Source organism: Ornithodoros turicata, unplaced genomic scaffold (genome assembly GCF_037126465.1).
Source record: "Ornithodoros turicata isolate Travis unplaced genomic scaffold, ASM3712646v1 ctg00001273.1, whole genome shotgun sequence".
NCBI classification, from domain to species: Eukaryota; Metazoa; Arthropoda; class Arachnida; order Ixodida; family Argasidae; genus Ornithodoros; species Ornithodoros turicata.
In genome coordinates this window covers 1-15,536 of record NW_026999531.1, presented here as the reverse complement: position 1 = coordinate 15,536, position 15,536 = coordinate 1, and the positions used below count along the sequence as shown (strand labels likewise).

Sequence of the window (15,536 nt, the reverse complement as noted above, 5' to 3'; positions counted from 1 at the left end):
ACTTGTCTGGCAATTGAGGATGACGGAATAGTTGACGAGGTGCCAGATATGTCGGCGGCGTCTGATCAAGACGATGTTGTCCTAACCAAACGCGCCTACTCGTCGAGTGGGTCACAGGAGTCAGCTGCGCTTTCGCAGAAAAATGGATGGAAAACCGTCGTCTCCAAGAAGTCCCATCACAAACGGAAGCTCAGACAGGTCACCAAGCGTCCTGAGGAACCCCGCCTCCCCTTGACTCTTGGTCACAAAAATAGTGCCGTTTAATGTAAGAGGCTTGCACCAACACAGGAAGCAGTACTGGTTCTACTTCAAGAAACGCATTTTAGCAGCCGCCCAGAGGCTGGAGATTTTTGAGAATAGGATTGGCGTCACGTCAATTTTGTTTTCACCGCGGTTTCGACGATTTGTTCGCGGGCACTCTTTGGACTATGAGGGAAGAATTGTCTCAGTGGATGTGTGTGTGCGGGGATGGGATCAACGTATATCGTATCAGTGTATGCACCGACGGACTACCGTGAGAGGAATGATTTCTTTTTTTCAGATGCGCTGACCCCTACATTTGAAGAAAAATGTTTGTTCTACTGACCGATCTTTTTTGTTTGTTTATTTATTTTTTGTGCGGTGCCAGATGCGAGTTAAAGTTTGTGACTGTAGCGCCAGTGTTTTACCGCAGCAAAAGAGGGCGCTTTCACATATTACATACAAACATTCCACCACTTCGGTTTTTGTTTTCAGCGGACGACCACGAGAGTACAATACAGCAAAATATCAGGTAAATATTAAATGTGTTTATTACTTGTCTTGCGTTTTCACCTGCTTTCCTGAAAGGTTTTTCACCTGAAACGGTTATCTCACACCTTTCTCTTACAACCGTGTACAGTGAGCGCAAGCTCGCTTTAATGTAGCAAAATTACTGCCCATGAACCGGTTAAACCGGGACCGAAAAAAGTAACGGCTCCAATCCCTGTAAATGTTCCAACCGCTGACCGATTCTTTCTGTCTGTGTGTGTGCGGGGTGGAGGGTGTTCCCCCTTAGACGAACACGAACCGAACCGATATGCCTGAACCGGTACAAGCTGATAATTTCGGTACAGCGGAGCTAAACCCGAGCCAAACCACTATGCCTGAACCCGAACCGGACCGAAAAAAATACCGGTTCCGATCCCTGATTCCTGCACGACCAGATGACATTCTGAAACAGCAATTAGAAGTTCGTTCCGTTATTTCGAGTACTTGAGAGTCCATTTGGGATTACGGAATGCCGCTCAGACATTCCAATGCTTCGTAGAGTAAGTCGCACGGGATGTTCCATATTGCTTCTAATACATCGATCAACTGCTGATGGCCAATTTGGATGAGGAGCAACACACACAAACACACGCTTCCCCCACTACGGTATCGTTGTCAAGCATGCGTTAGATCACGCGTTCAACACCTGATCACCAGACGGTGCTGCTGGCCAAGCATGAAATCTGACTCTCGTCCCAGGCAGCAGACAATATTGGGCACATAATCACTGGGTGTTGGCAGTACCCGCTTTCCCACGAGTTTCACCGTACTGGTTCAAACCTGGCAACATGGGACCCACATTACCAAGTTTAAACCAGCAATGAGGAAAATGCCGCCAGTATGGGCCCCATGTTGCCGAGTTTGAACCAATATGGGAAAATGCCCCCATATTGCCCATGTGCACCCCATATGGAATAAAAATTCATAAAATGGGATGTACCTCTATTGGTACTTGTACCAAATGCGCAGGCAGCACGGCAAGATCGGAAGTTCAAGCGTGTGAAATGCTCAAGTCAATTCGTTGTTACATCCATGAAGTTCCCGCACATGATACACATTGTTCCAGTCAACATACCTGGCAATCCCACTGTAACATGCACTGTAACTTAACTGGCACACTTGCAATCCCAATGAATGTTTCTGACGGATGCTTGCCATTGGTGGTTCCTCGGACTGCCTGGATGATCGAGCAAGACGGCCACGGCACCTATTCTTTGTTTTTAGGACGAGGCAGTCTTTTTTAAAGCGATGCAAGGTGGATCAATCAAAATATCTGCAGAAAAAGAAAAGAAAAGATGAGAAAAATTTTATTACAGTTAGTGGTGGATATTACATCGGATAATGCGTTCTTATTACTACTCATCTTTGGCATTATCACGGAAAACTCACGCAATATCGGCTTGGCCAATGTAGGCAGCCAATATTGGTCCAATAGGGGGCCTGGTTGCACTTTTCATGTTGCACCAATAATGGCAGCTCATATGGGACCGGTATTGGCCAACCTGGCAGACCACATTGGTCCAATATTAGGCCAATATTGGAGTGCTGCCTGAGGTCTGTCCTTGGTGCTCTGACGTCATTGAACAGCTTCAGTCATATCTTCTTCTCTACGCATGTCTGAAAGAGGGCAGTTCTTTCGGCGGGTTGAATCTCCTTGTGCTAATATCGGATGTGACTTTTTTCCAAGTTCAAAAAGATTGTTCCCAACACATTCTTCAAACTTCGAGTGGCATGATTCGCGAACTCCCCCTCGGAAGCCCCCCCCCCCCTTTTTGTGCCTGGAATCGGCCACACAAAGAATCATCCAATCAAAAATAAATAATACGATATTGTTGGATAAAGACTCCTGGGCAGCAAAAAGAAAAGAATGCACTGACTGGTAATCCAGAAAATGTGTGTTCTAATCCTACAGCTTGCCATCTTTTCAGTGAGTTCCTTCTTTCACCATGAATTTCTTAGGCACTTGAGGCATTGTGTGTATTTGCCCCTTCTATGTGTTCAGAACATCAATTGCCATCATACACAGTCCAACTGAAGATGGCTTGGGATGACAAAATTTGACAAAAATTGAATATTACAAGTTTTCAATGTTTTTTAAAGTTAAAAAGTAAACGTTTTAACATTACATTTTTATGCTTCATCCTTTGCATATAAGCTCCCAAAAGACAAATGGTGTATAGCCCTTCTATTGAACATATGGACGTCTACAGACAATCACGATGGAAATTGGTTTTCTGAGGCCGGAACATCGAAGCTGCCAGCTGGTCCCGCAGCTGTGTAACCTTTCAGTGACTTCCTACTTTCTTCGTCTATAGCCAACCTGCACCAACTGGCTAAACAGAAGAAAAAGAAACGAAAAATTGTCGTCTAAATGGAGTCAATACGAGCTCCACTTCTCTTCTATATCCTGCATGGGCCTTTTTCATAGAAAGTGTATTGAACGACATTTTTTTTTCCCTTAAGGGATAGGCCAGCCCATTTTTCTTCGTCGCCATGCCAGAAAGAACACAGTCGGGATCAGGAAGAAATAGAACAAAACGAAATTTTAACAAGAAAAGAGACGTCTAGTCAACCCTATTCAAATGTGTCTCAAATTAAGACTTTTCTGTGACGGCTTCTATTATGTATGTTCGCCCGTGTTTACAACGAGAAGGTCACCGGCATACGAAACGTCACAAGCGAGTTCATTGTCCTTCTTGCCCCATCGGCACAAGTGCAGATGGGCCATGATCTCACATCAGATGTGAAGAGGACCCAGAAGTGTTTCTCTGGCCTTCTTCGGAAAACTTGGAAGGAAAATCATATCTGATCTCTCAGTCCTGTCGTAAGCGCGCACGACTTTTAGTGTTGTCTTTGCCGTGTTACATTTTTACAGCTGCGAGCTCGGAGGGCGTACAGAGTGCCGTAATACGCGCGAGCATCAAGTGCCTAAGAAACATGACTAAGAAAAAGTGACTCGGATGGAGACGTCGTGTTGAGGGAAGTGTCCTCCACAAGTAAAACAACGAAGCCATTGTACTTGAAGCAAGGTATAGAACGACAGGTGTACCTCACAAAACCACGTATCGCATAGGATATGGGAGGTTAGGATACTGTCTGAAGGGACAGGACACTGTACGGTGTTTTCCGAAGGCGTTGTTTCAGATCGTGCAACTTTTCCTGTGCAAAATTCCATAGCAGATATGATGGTGCATGGTGCATTGTGAATAACTGCCTATGAATAACACTAAATAGTAGGCACACTATAGTCTTAATTGCTCATGTGCCATAGAAATCCAATCATCATTATCATTATTATTATGATTGTCGGCACGCGCGCATGTGGAACATTGCATACGCTGACTGAATAGTACAGTACACCTGTTACGTGGGAGCTCGACAAAGGCAGTTCTTTTAAAATGAAGCAAGTCATCCTCGCTCTCGTATCGCTCTGCTTCTTCGGTGAGTTCTATAAAAACTTTTCAATACCCATATTTTTTTTTATTGTACTGGAGTTGCATCTTCACCTACATCTACAATCGCGAAATGTTAATGTTTCATAGAAGGGTTCCTCCTGTGTGAGTTTTCCCCTCATGAGATGAAAGTAACGCGTTTACTTCCTGAAGTTGAAATCTGCATTCCATGTACGAACTGGCGCTATTGTGCAGAAACCGTGTGTTGTGTGAATTCTTAGCGCGTACCAACTGCATCCGTGCAACGTGAATCCGCGTAGATCGTTAGTACAGAACCGTTTCGTGTACGTCTGTGTAGCACCATGTGATTCACTTGAGACAACCTTGCTAAGCCTAATGGATGTTGAAGCTATCACCCTGTTACAGGTATAAAAGCGTTAGTGGGTAGAACTAGGCTAGGTTCGTGAATTTCTTCGCGCGGAGGCGCTTTGCGGTTTTGGCATCAGTTCGTGCGCACGATCGTCGTTACCTCATCAGTAATATTGGCATGCCGTCTTGAAGAAAGCCCCGGTAAGCGCACAGTGGACGTTCACTGAGTCCTCATCTCCATTGTTATTTCGTCTTCTTTCAGTTCAAAGTATACGTTTCCATGCCCACCGAGTGTTGGCTGAAGGTAGAATCTACGTTGCCTAATGTTGAGCAAAGTTGAATGTATAATTATAACGCTGAATCAACGTTGTTTCAACTGTTTCTCGTCAATGAATAAGTAGCAAATATTTACGTTGATTCTGCAATCTTCCTTCAACACATTCTCAAGGTTTCACAAAATTTAGAACTAAGTTACCGGATAATTTCGACGTGCTTGCAGACCTGCTGAATGTCTCAAAACAAAATCATCAGAAACATTTATTCGTCTATGTTTACGAGAGAAGCGTGCCACAATTCCAGCTTCACTTGTATACACGTACCTCACCTGCAGCCATGTATCATCTGCTTCGGAGATCGACTATTAGAGACCGTGAACGGGCGGGGCGAACTAAAAAAGCAAAGACAGAAAAAAGAAGGCGCCCCCTCAGCATTGGCGAGGCACATAACGTTGCCGACGATGCAGCCGAGGAGAGCGGGGTTTCTCACCTACGTGATTGCAAAGCTGTTTGGCATTTCAGGATTGCACCCGTATATGTTGTGTGAAAGTGTGTCTTAGGGTTTTAATCGTAACTTCTAGAGTTGGGACAACCGAATCCTTGAGTCCTTAGCAGTAATTTGTGATTCGGGAATCCGAATACGAGTGCCCAAAACTGCGAATCGAGTCTTTTGAATGCACAAACAGCGTTTGTTTGTTTGTTCGTTTGTCTGTCTGTCTGTCTGTCTGTTAAATTTCGCGCCTCCGGAGTCCACCGAAAGCCTGATTGGCCGGCGGGTGGGCCAAGCCCGTGCAGAATGAGACAACAGACGGACAGCTTCTGCGTTTTCATTGTACATGAATCGCCTCATAAGCAACTACATGAGGCTGTTATGCGTCTCATTCAGAGTCTGAGTCAGAGCCACAGACTGCATTCTGTATGTCTGGGATATACGCGCACGGTCAGCATTCACAAAATTCAGCACAAAATTCGGCACGGAAGCACAAACTCACAAGAAAAAACCGCAATGTTATTTTTAATGAACATGATGGGAATCGATGTTATGAGGCTGGAACACATAAAAAGGACACATATGCGCGAGCATCAAGTGCCTAAGAAATTAGTGATGAAAGAAGGAAATCACTGAAAAGGAATTCGGGTTCGAGTCCTAGAGCTGGCTAACCTTTTCAGTGACTTCCTTCTCTTATCGTTCTTTGTAATTGTTTATAGGTCTAGCGCGAAGGTCGTTTATAGATTTCAGGTCGTTTAGATTTACAGCCCATTCACATATCACTCTTTCCGTAACATGAACGCAACGGTTCCAAAAGTGCGTTAAACTAATCCAATCTGATTTAAGAAGTCAATACCATTGAATCCTGATTGTTCAAAATGTACTAGAGGGCAATGTAGTGGACTTGCTACTTTTCCGCAATATGAAAGGTAAACGAACATTTCACAATTAAAGGATTCTGGGCATCGCACTGCATCTCTACTGCTGACGAGTGTGCGCAACAACACGAGAAGCAAAAAAAAAAAAAAAAGAGAGAGAGACTATTTTGTAGGCAAATGCAGAATACTGCTTTCTATTTCGAAGCGTACGAATATACCCGGTTACAATATTTCCAGACCTCATTGCGCCACAGTGCGAGAAAGAAAACATGGCGCAGATATTTTCTGAAGCTGACGCTGAATGTAATGCAAGATACAGACAGCAATACGGACTCACTACAGATTTGGTTCCCGCTACGACAAGATGCTGGTAAGTTTTACCTCTCATTAAAGCAAGGGCTCCGAAGCAGCCTCGTGCGTTTTACGGTGGGAGCTGTTATTTTTCAGAGCTATACTGCTAATCGCTTGATCCGCTCTGCAGTGCGCAAAACGACCGTGAAACGGATGAGGGCGAAACGGCTTGGCCGCGGCGGAGAGCAATACAAGCAAGTCCCCGCAGGCACTGTTGCAATACGGCCACGTACCCACATGCGCCAAAAGCACACGGTAGCGCGTATGCGGAGTGGGAAATTCTTGCCGCAGTGCGGAAGAAGCCGCCTCCGCGTCCCGCTTTTCCTCGACCACGTGGTTTCTAGCGGCATGCCGCGCATCATCGCCCATTCAGATGGTCAACAGAGATTGTAGCACGCTGTTTTCTTTCGGTCACCCACGCAGTCTGCAGTACGTTGACAGCGTCGTCAGCGTCGAGTACCCACATCGTCTTGAGTACCCACATGCGGTAGAGGTGTGCGCAACCGCCTGCCGCTTGCCGCGAGTTTGCATTCCGTCCCATCTATACTGCCTCCGCTCGCGGCTCTCCACAGCGAGAGCTTACGCTTCTGAGACCGTCGACAAACCGGAGAACGACAGCGAAGTCTAGCTATTGTTTGTAGTGAACGTTTCCCTTCCTACATCTGAGCATTTGCGAAATCAACATCACAGACGCAAGAGACGCAGGCTTCGGGTTCACTCGTTGTGGCGGTAGCGCATTCTTTTCTTGTGAACAATACTGAGATAACTAAAATATTAGATTCCGAGCGACATAAAAGACTGAAAGCAAAACATTCCGCGACAATGTGACAACAGAGCAAGGCTTTGGATAAGCTGGTGCTCTGGCGCCTGGCTATATCGAATTATCGAAAAGTATTCACTATTCGTGCGTTTTCATATAAAATGTGCCGTCACGCCCAAAGCATGCGCTTTTATGCATATCTATGTTATAAGCATAGTACCCTTTAAATCGGCTTCAAACCTGGGCGAAAATTGGTTGTTCCATCGTCCACGTACGGAAGCAAATACAAGATGTCATTGGATTATAATGAAAAAACTACGCCACCTAGAATCATACGGTCAACGGCACTTGTTCTCACTTGGTTTTGCCACCTTCCTAATGTGAATGTCAAGCATCGTAAGTCTAATTATGTAAACATTTGCGAACAGAACTCGGAATATTGCCAAGTAAAGGTCCCTGTCTTACCACACCAATACGAAGAACGTGCCGAATTCACTCAAATTTGTGATAATTGACAGCGATATTCACAAACTATCCCTTCGAAAAAAAAACAAAAACGAAGCACCCGACCATAACGCGCTACGACTTCTTGAGCGCAATCGCTTTCAGTCCGACGAAAGGAGGTTCCAAATCCAACCCACTCGGGCATCGCAGAAGGAGATGACAAATACATGGCTTATCGCGTCCTGCTTCCGCTGAGATCAGGTTTTCCCTCTCCCAATTTCATGCATCATTATTTTTGTAACGTAATGCAAAGTGGATCAGTTAGAATAATTTGAATTGAATTAGCACATCAAGCAGCTCTCCCGCGTCTCTAAAATAATGCTTTTCTCAGTGATCTCTGTGTATAAAGGCTGGATCGCGCATGGGAGAGGTGCTCGGGGAGGGGGGGGAGAGGCGTGCATTCGGGCCGCCATGTTGGGAGGCCCTAAAGCGCAGTGTGTGCCCATAGAAAACAACGGGAGGCAACGGAGATTGTGAATATTTATTGCTCTGCAGGCGTTGATCGTTGTTTGTCATCGCACAATTTTGTAAGGTGCCAGTATACTGATTTATCCTACCAGTGTTTCCCGGGTGTCCTGCCGTTCGATTCTTAATTACGTTATGTTTTGCATTCCGAAACTAGACCGTCACTGCAGTGCAGCGCTGGGGATTGTACTACAGCTCGTTTCCCAGCCAATATTTCAACAAGAAACGATATGAGGTTAACAACAACCATGTATGTAATATCAAGTGCTGCGTTCTGGACAAAAATCGTACCACAAAGAACGGTCCGGGAAAAGATATACTCGCATGGCAGAAAGAGATCGCTCTGTAGAATCACAGCCGTTGTTTTAGCCGCGGATGGGTTTAGTATGGTTTATATCAAGCATCGCCGCAGAAAGTGTCTTTTAGTGAACGACAGCGGTGCTTTGCCTCGCAAATATGAACACACCGAAGTAGCCCAAATAATTACTTCAGCAATTAGATCACGCTCGTTAGGACAGTTAATCAGGTAGTGATGTAAGCTTAATCAATTAAGTTACTTAAAAGTGGTAACAATTCCATGAGACACAGGACTTGTCTCTTTTTGAAGTACAGCCCTTCTATGTTTGTTTGTTTCTTCCTTCATTTGTTCTGATTATTTGCAGGCGCGGTTGTGCCAAACTGAATGTCCTTCTCGAGTACTCACATGCTTTTGTTGAATACAACTGCAGATTGAGCAAAGCTGCTTAGGGACAGGGACGGGAGCCTGTTATCCAGTGCTGACTATGTCATGCTTGTTATGTGGAGCACGTTCCAAAAAATGCAGCTGCACATCTGAAACTCCAATCAGTATCATCGTCATCTAAAAGGGAGCGTCGTAGCACCGTTGTGAGACCAGACACACATTCTGAACATCTTCTATGGCACCTTCCGCAGTTTGCACAATTTTGTTCAGCATCGAAGCTTCTCATAGGAACCACTTTGCATTAACTGTGCCTCCCATCTTACATTTTGATGTGCAAGGGTCCTACACTTGCACTACACACGTATGGTCTGCAAATTGCAACAGGACGATTTGGAGCTTGAAACAGTAGTGATTTTGTTATTTTGTCTGTGAAACGTAAACAAAAGTCTAACACGATATGCTTTTGTAAAGATCACTGATGATGAGTTACGAGTATACAAGTTCAAGTTTATTCAACATTTTATATCATTCATTATATTATTCAACATTTTATATCAAGTTTATACAACAACAACTTTATTCAAGTTCAACATTTATTTCTTGCACTTGTGTTTCAAGATACAATGAACGTGCCGGGAGGTCGCAAAAGACAACATTTATTGTTTTGTGACCTTGCTTCATTGACAATATATATTTTAGGAATGTCAATGGACAGGTACACTCTCTAAATTTGTAGCAATCAATTTTAGATTGGAATGAGCAATTAATAGCTACTTCCCTCATGATATTTTCTCATATATGCTGAATTTTAAATTTGATGTTATCAAGTATGTGATAATATAATAATATATATAATAATAATAATAATATATAAGAGTATAATATGTGATAAATGAATGAATTATAAAATTCTCAAGAAATAATTTTCTTCTGATAGCATATATGTGCATGCCTATTAACTGAAACAATTATCACAGTTCCCTGACAAGTTTTAATTTCTGAGAGGACTGTAGAGGCGGCTTAGATCTACAATAGTTAATACAAGGTATTATATACTGTGAATACATTTAAAAATCCCATGTGACACACATGCTTTTACTTTCTGGAGGTGCTGTGGTAATCAAAGTTCGTGGGCACTACGCAGGTTCTGCACCCATTTCTTCAGTATGTCGAGGCAGCTGTGAAGCAACCTGTATTGATGATGATTATTACAATTTTTATGGTGCACCGGCAACAAAGGTCATAATGCATCAGAACATTGGTTTGGATGCAACTAGTTAAAAATGAATATGTTGTTTAAGAAATGCATTGGACAAATGTTAAAACATCAGTTCAAAACAGGGTTTACAATCCCTGTATCTTCTAAAAATTGAAAATATTAAAAACTATTCTAATAAGAATATGGGTAAGTCTTCTAAAAAGGATTATAATTATTATATTGCTGGGTGAAGGAGCCTAAGGTGTATAAGGTGTGTTTCTGACGTGAACATTTCTGACGTGATAAGAAAATGTACAAAATTGAGAGAGGCTAACCACAGTGCGTGCACTGAGGTGGTTCCTTCCTGTAAACTAGAAACCCGTGGATGAGGAACATAATACTTACCTGTACACTCAGTCGCATTACACTTCATAGACGATTCTCTGGGTAGCCCCATGAGGAAATCTGTATTGAGAGACCACTTTTGCCTTAAAAACTGCTACAAATAGCACGACACGCTACAAATTATTATTATCGCAACAACCAGACGATATAGCTCAGACACAAAGGCGGTATTCAAGTCGTGCCACACCACCGTTACGTAGGATTCTTTGTCACAAATCAAACCAAGGCACAAAACAATACCAATACATGAAAAAGGGTGACAATCTTGGTCTCATTATAACGTATTACCGAATCTGTGCGCGAAAGTAATTCAAAGAAATGAATGTGCACTTGCTTCCGTAGAGAGCACCGTGTACCATGCTAGCAATGCATGCAGAAGAGCGCTCGAGTGTTCGCACATATATTGGTGGCAACACTACCAGTGTAGTGTCACACGTTCTCTCAAGCGTATTATGAACTCAATGTATTTGCCGCCGGGTAAAATACAAGTGTGTTCGATAAAACCCCGAAAGAGCGATGAAACAACCTGCGGCCAGTGCTCGTTTTGGGCAAAAAAAAACTTCATAATTGTGAACTAAATATACAGAATGGACACCTATTTATTCCTTCATAACAATGACTCACTTGTATAAATTTAGGCCCTGTATCCTTGCCAGTACGGTTGGTACGACCGTAATTGCAACAAGTTGCCATAATCGCTGCGGCGGCTGTTGTGGGTACAGTGAGATGGCGGCTGGTTTCTTCACGCTCGCGATCCCTATCCGCGATCCAGCCTTTTACAATCGACATCAGTGGCGTTTCTAGAACAATCGTCGTCTTCTGATCTTTGTTCTTTATCCTCCCTTTTTTTTTAAAATATACCACAAGAAGCTGTACAGCGCGATGCCCCTTGTTAGGCCTCTTGTCCATTTAACAGTGTTAAAATAGTGTTAAATCAGGTCTGCATAATGTATTTGGTTGGTATATCTTCATTACTTTTCATCGTACCGATGTGCAGTGTGAATAAGTACTGGGGTTTTACATGTGTTTGCATTGAGGTGCATTGGTGAAACACGTTGCAGTTGTGTTGTATGCGTACTGTGTATTTCTTACCCGAAAGATTTATGGCTCCGCGGCACTACAACCATCAGCAAATAACTGAACTCGTTTTTATGCTATCTTTTCCAGCATGTTGGAGTACGGCAAGGACTGCGTTGCCTTACGACTCAGAGAAAAACGATGCGATCAACAGATCTTCACACATTTTAAGGAAATAAGGAGCAAGCAAATAGTGGCGGAATGTGCATCATTGAACTTGAACTGTGAGTACATCGGTAGCCAGATTGCTGGGCGCATAATGTGACCTTCATATACCGCCTTCATGATGTCGGCGATGAAGATATCCACATTTTAGAATCAGTGTCACTTAACACCAGCACTACTTCATGAGAAAAAAGAAAAGAAAGATATTCAACTGAATTTTGAACAAGGGACCTTATGATCTGCGATTGGATAGAAAAAAAACTCGATAAGCCTTAAAGGAGGTACGAATTCCTATCTGCAGCTATTTAGTTACGGGTGTACTAAGTGTAATAGTGTTCTTCTACACATCGTAATTCTATATAGAAGTTCTTGCTCAATACTTCTCCTTCATAACGGGTGCAGCGTTAATACAAAAACGTTATTTTTTCTGACAGAGGCGACTAGACGTACCGCCATCACGATACCTCTATCCCTTGCTACGTATTCGAAGAATTGTAGCACCCAATCAGACGCAAGCGCGGAGGTACACACAACGTCGTCTGCTCTAGTCTGTGGGAGAGCAGTGTAGAAGCAGCAAGAAAGAGTGACAAACTTACGCGGGTTGGTAATATGGCCTAAAATGCTGGACAGAAAACCTGGGACAGTGCAATATACTTCTGCACGTCATTCGTTTGACGCGCCTTGTTTTCTATGATGTGGTGCAATTCACTTTCTTTCTGCCTCTGACGATGACGTGGACACCCGGCAGCGTAGGCATTTCGTCCTCAAAGCACGCGAGCACCTTTCTTTCTTTTTTTGGGATAAACCCTCAAATATGAAGATAAGAAATGTTCACGTTGAAAAACAGTGGTGGACAGAACGATCTTGGAACCGGGCCGAGGTAACCGCGATCGCATTGGTTGTATACAGACTTATCGGAATCATCTATACAGAACGTGTCACAGCCAACATGCCAGCGGGTCAGATTGGTAGAGTTCATAGCTCCTGTAATGAACGGTAAAAAAATTGTCCAGTTTGACGGTTCCTTGCTCTTCGTTAGTCGCTGCGGTGTAGCATACCATCCCATAGAACGGCGTAAGTCTTTGTTCCCATCGATGTAGCCACGACGCACGTAAATACTGAAACGTGGGTATTGTGCCAGTGGTACCTGTGCACCTTCGTCGGTGCTATGACTGTCTAGTTTTCAGAAAACTCAAAAGAAGACACAGGTTGCTTGCAGATTTCACTGCACCTTTATTAGTAGCATAACTTCCCCCTGAAGCTTTCTGCCATAGTCGAGAGTGTCATACTCATCCAATCTAATTCCTAAGAGACGTAGACGAGGCCGCTTAACGGCACCACGAGCTTCACTGCCCCACCAGACTCCCATCTGGCAACCTGGATCCCTTCGTTGTTTGGTAATCCTAGAGTTTCCGTTCTAGGGCCCTCGGTACCGGGACAGTTACACAATCCAGTAAGACACGCCTCTGGTCTTCCATCACAGACACACATGCTTTACGATGCCGTGCTCTGACCGCTCGCCTTCGCGTTTGTTTGTTGCAATAGCTGTCGTCAACTCGAAACTTTCAAAATACGAACACGTACGCTCTTCTATGAACAATCTGATCCTCTCCTATTTGCTGTAGCTGAGGCTCTTATCCGGACATTTGTCATTGCATTTTGCGAACGCTTCGAGGATCGAGCCTGTTATGTACCTGTTCGCCTTTGCGACTTTTACAGTGCCAACTGTTGATAGCAGGCACACCAGAGGTCTCTAGATCGTCCGCGGAATGCGAGCATCACGTGACCCCTTCCCCGTTAATCCAAGTATTCGAAATGGGTCTATGACGGAAATTCGCACTGACCTTGTCAGCGCCAGCGCAACTGACATCAACAAGCGACACAGCCAGCCGCAGTGTCCCTCTGTAAACCATAGACGTCCACCATAGAGGAGGTGTCCACCTGATATCCCAAATTGGATGTTTGGATATCCCATGGATCATTGCAGAGAGCCCGTAGACGTTGCATGTACGTCCTGGCGACTATGGCTTGTCCCACTTTTTCCACATTCCACGGACGTCAACTTCGGGATATTTGGATATTCGCAGGATGTTCTCAAATCTGCACCTATTGCTATAAATGTGTTCTTTCAGAAATGTGCTATATGCTATATCATAGGCAACTGCTGTTCATGGGCACCATAAAAATACAAATAAATTAATGCTATGCAGCGGGGTGCCACACATTCTCATAAGATATGCAACAATGTTTTATTTCAAGGCTACATTATGGCTAGGTTTTTGGCATCATAAGCGTATTGTAGTGTGGTAAATGGCAGCCCAGAGGCATTTCGGCCCTAATCCAAGACGAATGCAGACCGCGTTTTAATAAATGCGCTTTCGCCTTTCACCATATAAGACGCAGGCTCCCTTTTTGGGCCCTCCACCGCGTACGCGGTTTGCCCTCACAGGCAGTTACACGGAGATGCCGGAGAAGTTGAACGGGATCGCTTGCGTACGTGCTCAGGGCCCTGTATTTTCTCATTAGTATTGATACGATTTAATGAGTTGCCTTGTAAGTGGACAGACTCCTTTTGGCGTTTTTTATGCCATTTTGGTTCAGCTTCTGCCACTGCATCGTTCTTTGTCACCTAGTCCTCTTTGTTTCTACCTGATTTGATTTGGGTTTTTGTGGCGCATTAGCTACTTTGTTTCTACCTTGTATTTCTGTTAGACACATTGCGCGTGAAGCTTTAAAAGCAAAAAAAAAAGTCTCAGAACCATGAACTTAGAAAGGCAGTGGCATACCTTTCCAAAATAACAACATACACTGTATATTGCTTGTCTCGCGAACTTCCACCAATTCTAGGGTACCGTTTGCCTGCGAGTAAAAGATAATGCGATTGTGTATACAAGTATGCAATCGCATTAAAATTAAACGGCCCCGATGCCCGCCATTGCTGTGCAGGCAGAAGGCAGATTCATTTGTGTAACAAACACACACACAGAGAAAACTGATTCTGGAATGGTCCACAAAGACAAAAGCCGAACACAATTTCCAACAAGAAGCGAACTAGCACACGAACTAGTTTTCTTCGTTCACACTTCTCCCCCAAGGGTAAGGGCTACACGCGGAGGATCTGGCAGAGAACGACTCTTTAGCGGTTTTGCTTAGCACAGACTACGTGACTCGCTTGTCGTGGAGATGAGAGCAGGCAACACAATTTTTTTTGAATCTGCGACGTGGTTGTGACCATTTAACTGCCGCCCACTGCCGCAAGAGAAGGCGGAGGAAAAGCTTACTTGCGAAGCTATGACGTACCGCGGGACCCGCCCCTATTCACCCAATATCACCCCCGCATATCTTGGCGCCAAAAAGTTTGCTCACATGTGTACCTCCAGCTGGACGCGGGAAGGAGAGCACTGCATTCCCTCAACGATGGCCTGCAACGCATTCTAACGCGTGGCGCTAAGCGCTTCACGACAACCGTCACCGGGCGACAGGAAGTTGAGTGTTGACACTAAACGCGTGGGCGGCCCCGAGACCTTCGGCTTTCAAGTTATAAAATCATATGCTGTTCTTAACGGCTCTCCTACACAGCCGACAGATACAGCACAGATGCCCATCCTACAGTTGGTGATGCAACGTTCATACATGATCGGCCCACACAGACGAGCACGATGGCCACAGCGCCTGGTCTTGATAACCTTTCGCTCCTTTCCTCCCCGGAAGGGGACTACTGTAGGAACACAGCAGT

The 15,536-nt window shown here is 44.3% G+C and overlaps 1 long non-coding RNA gene across 1 annotated transcript; it reads left to right on the top strand.

Annotated features, from left to right (window-relative positions):
* The first annotated feature begins 4,145 nt into the window (after window positions 1-4,145).
* LOC135376757 (uncharacterized) lies at window positions 4,146-11,828 on the top strand. The gene is made up of 3 exons (XR_010417835.1): window positions 4,146-4,230; window positions 6,431-6,563; window positions 11,726-11,828. It is a non-coding gene; the product is annotated as an uncharacterized LOC135376757 (long non-coding RNA).
* Window positions 11,829-15,536: the final 3,708 nt, after the last annotated feature.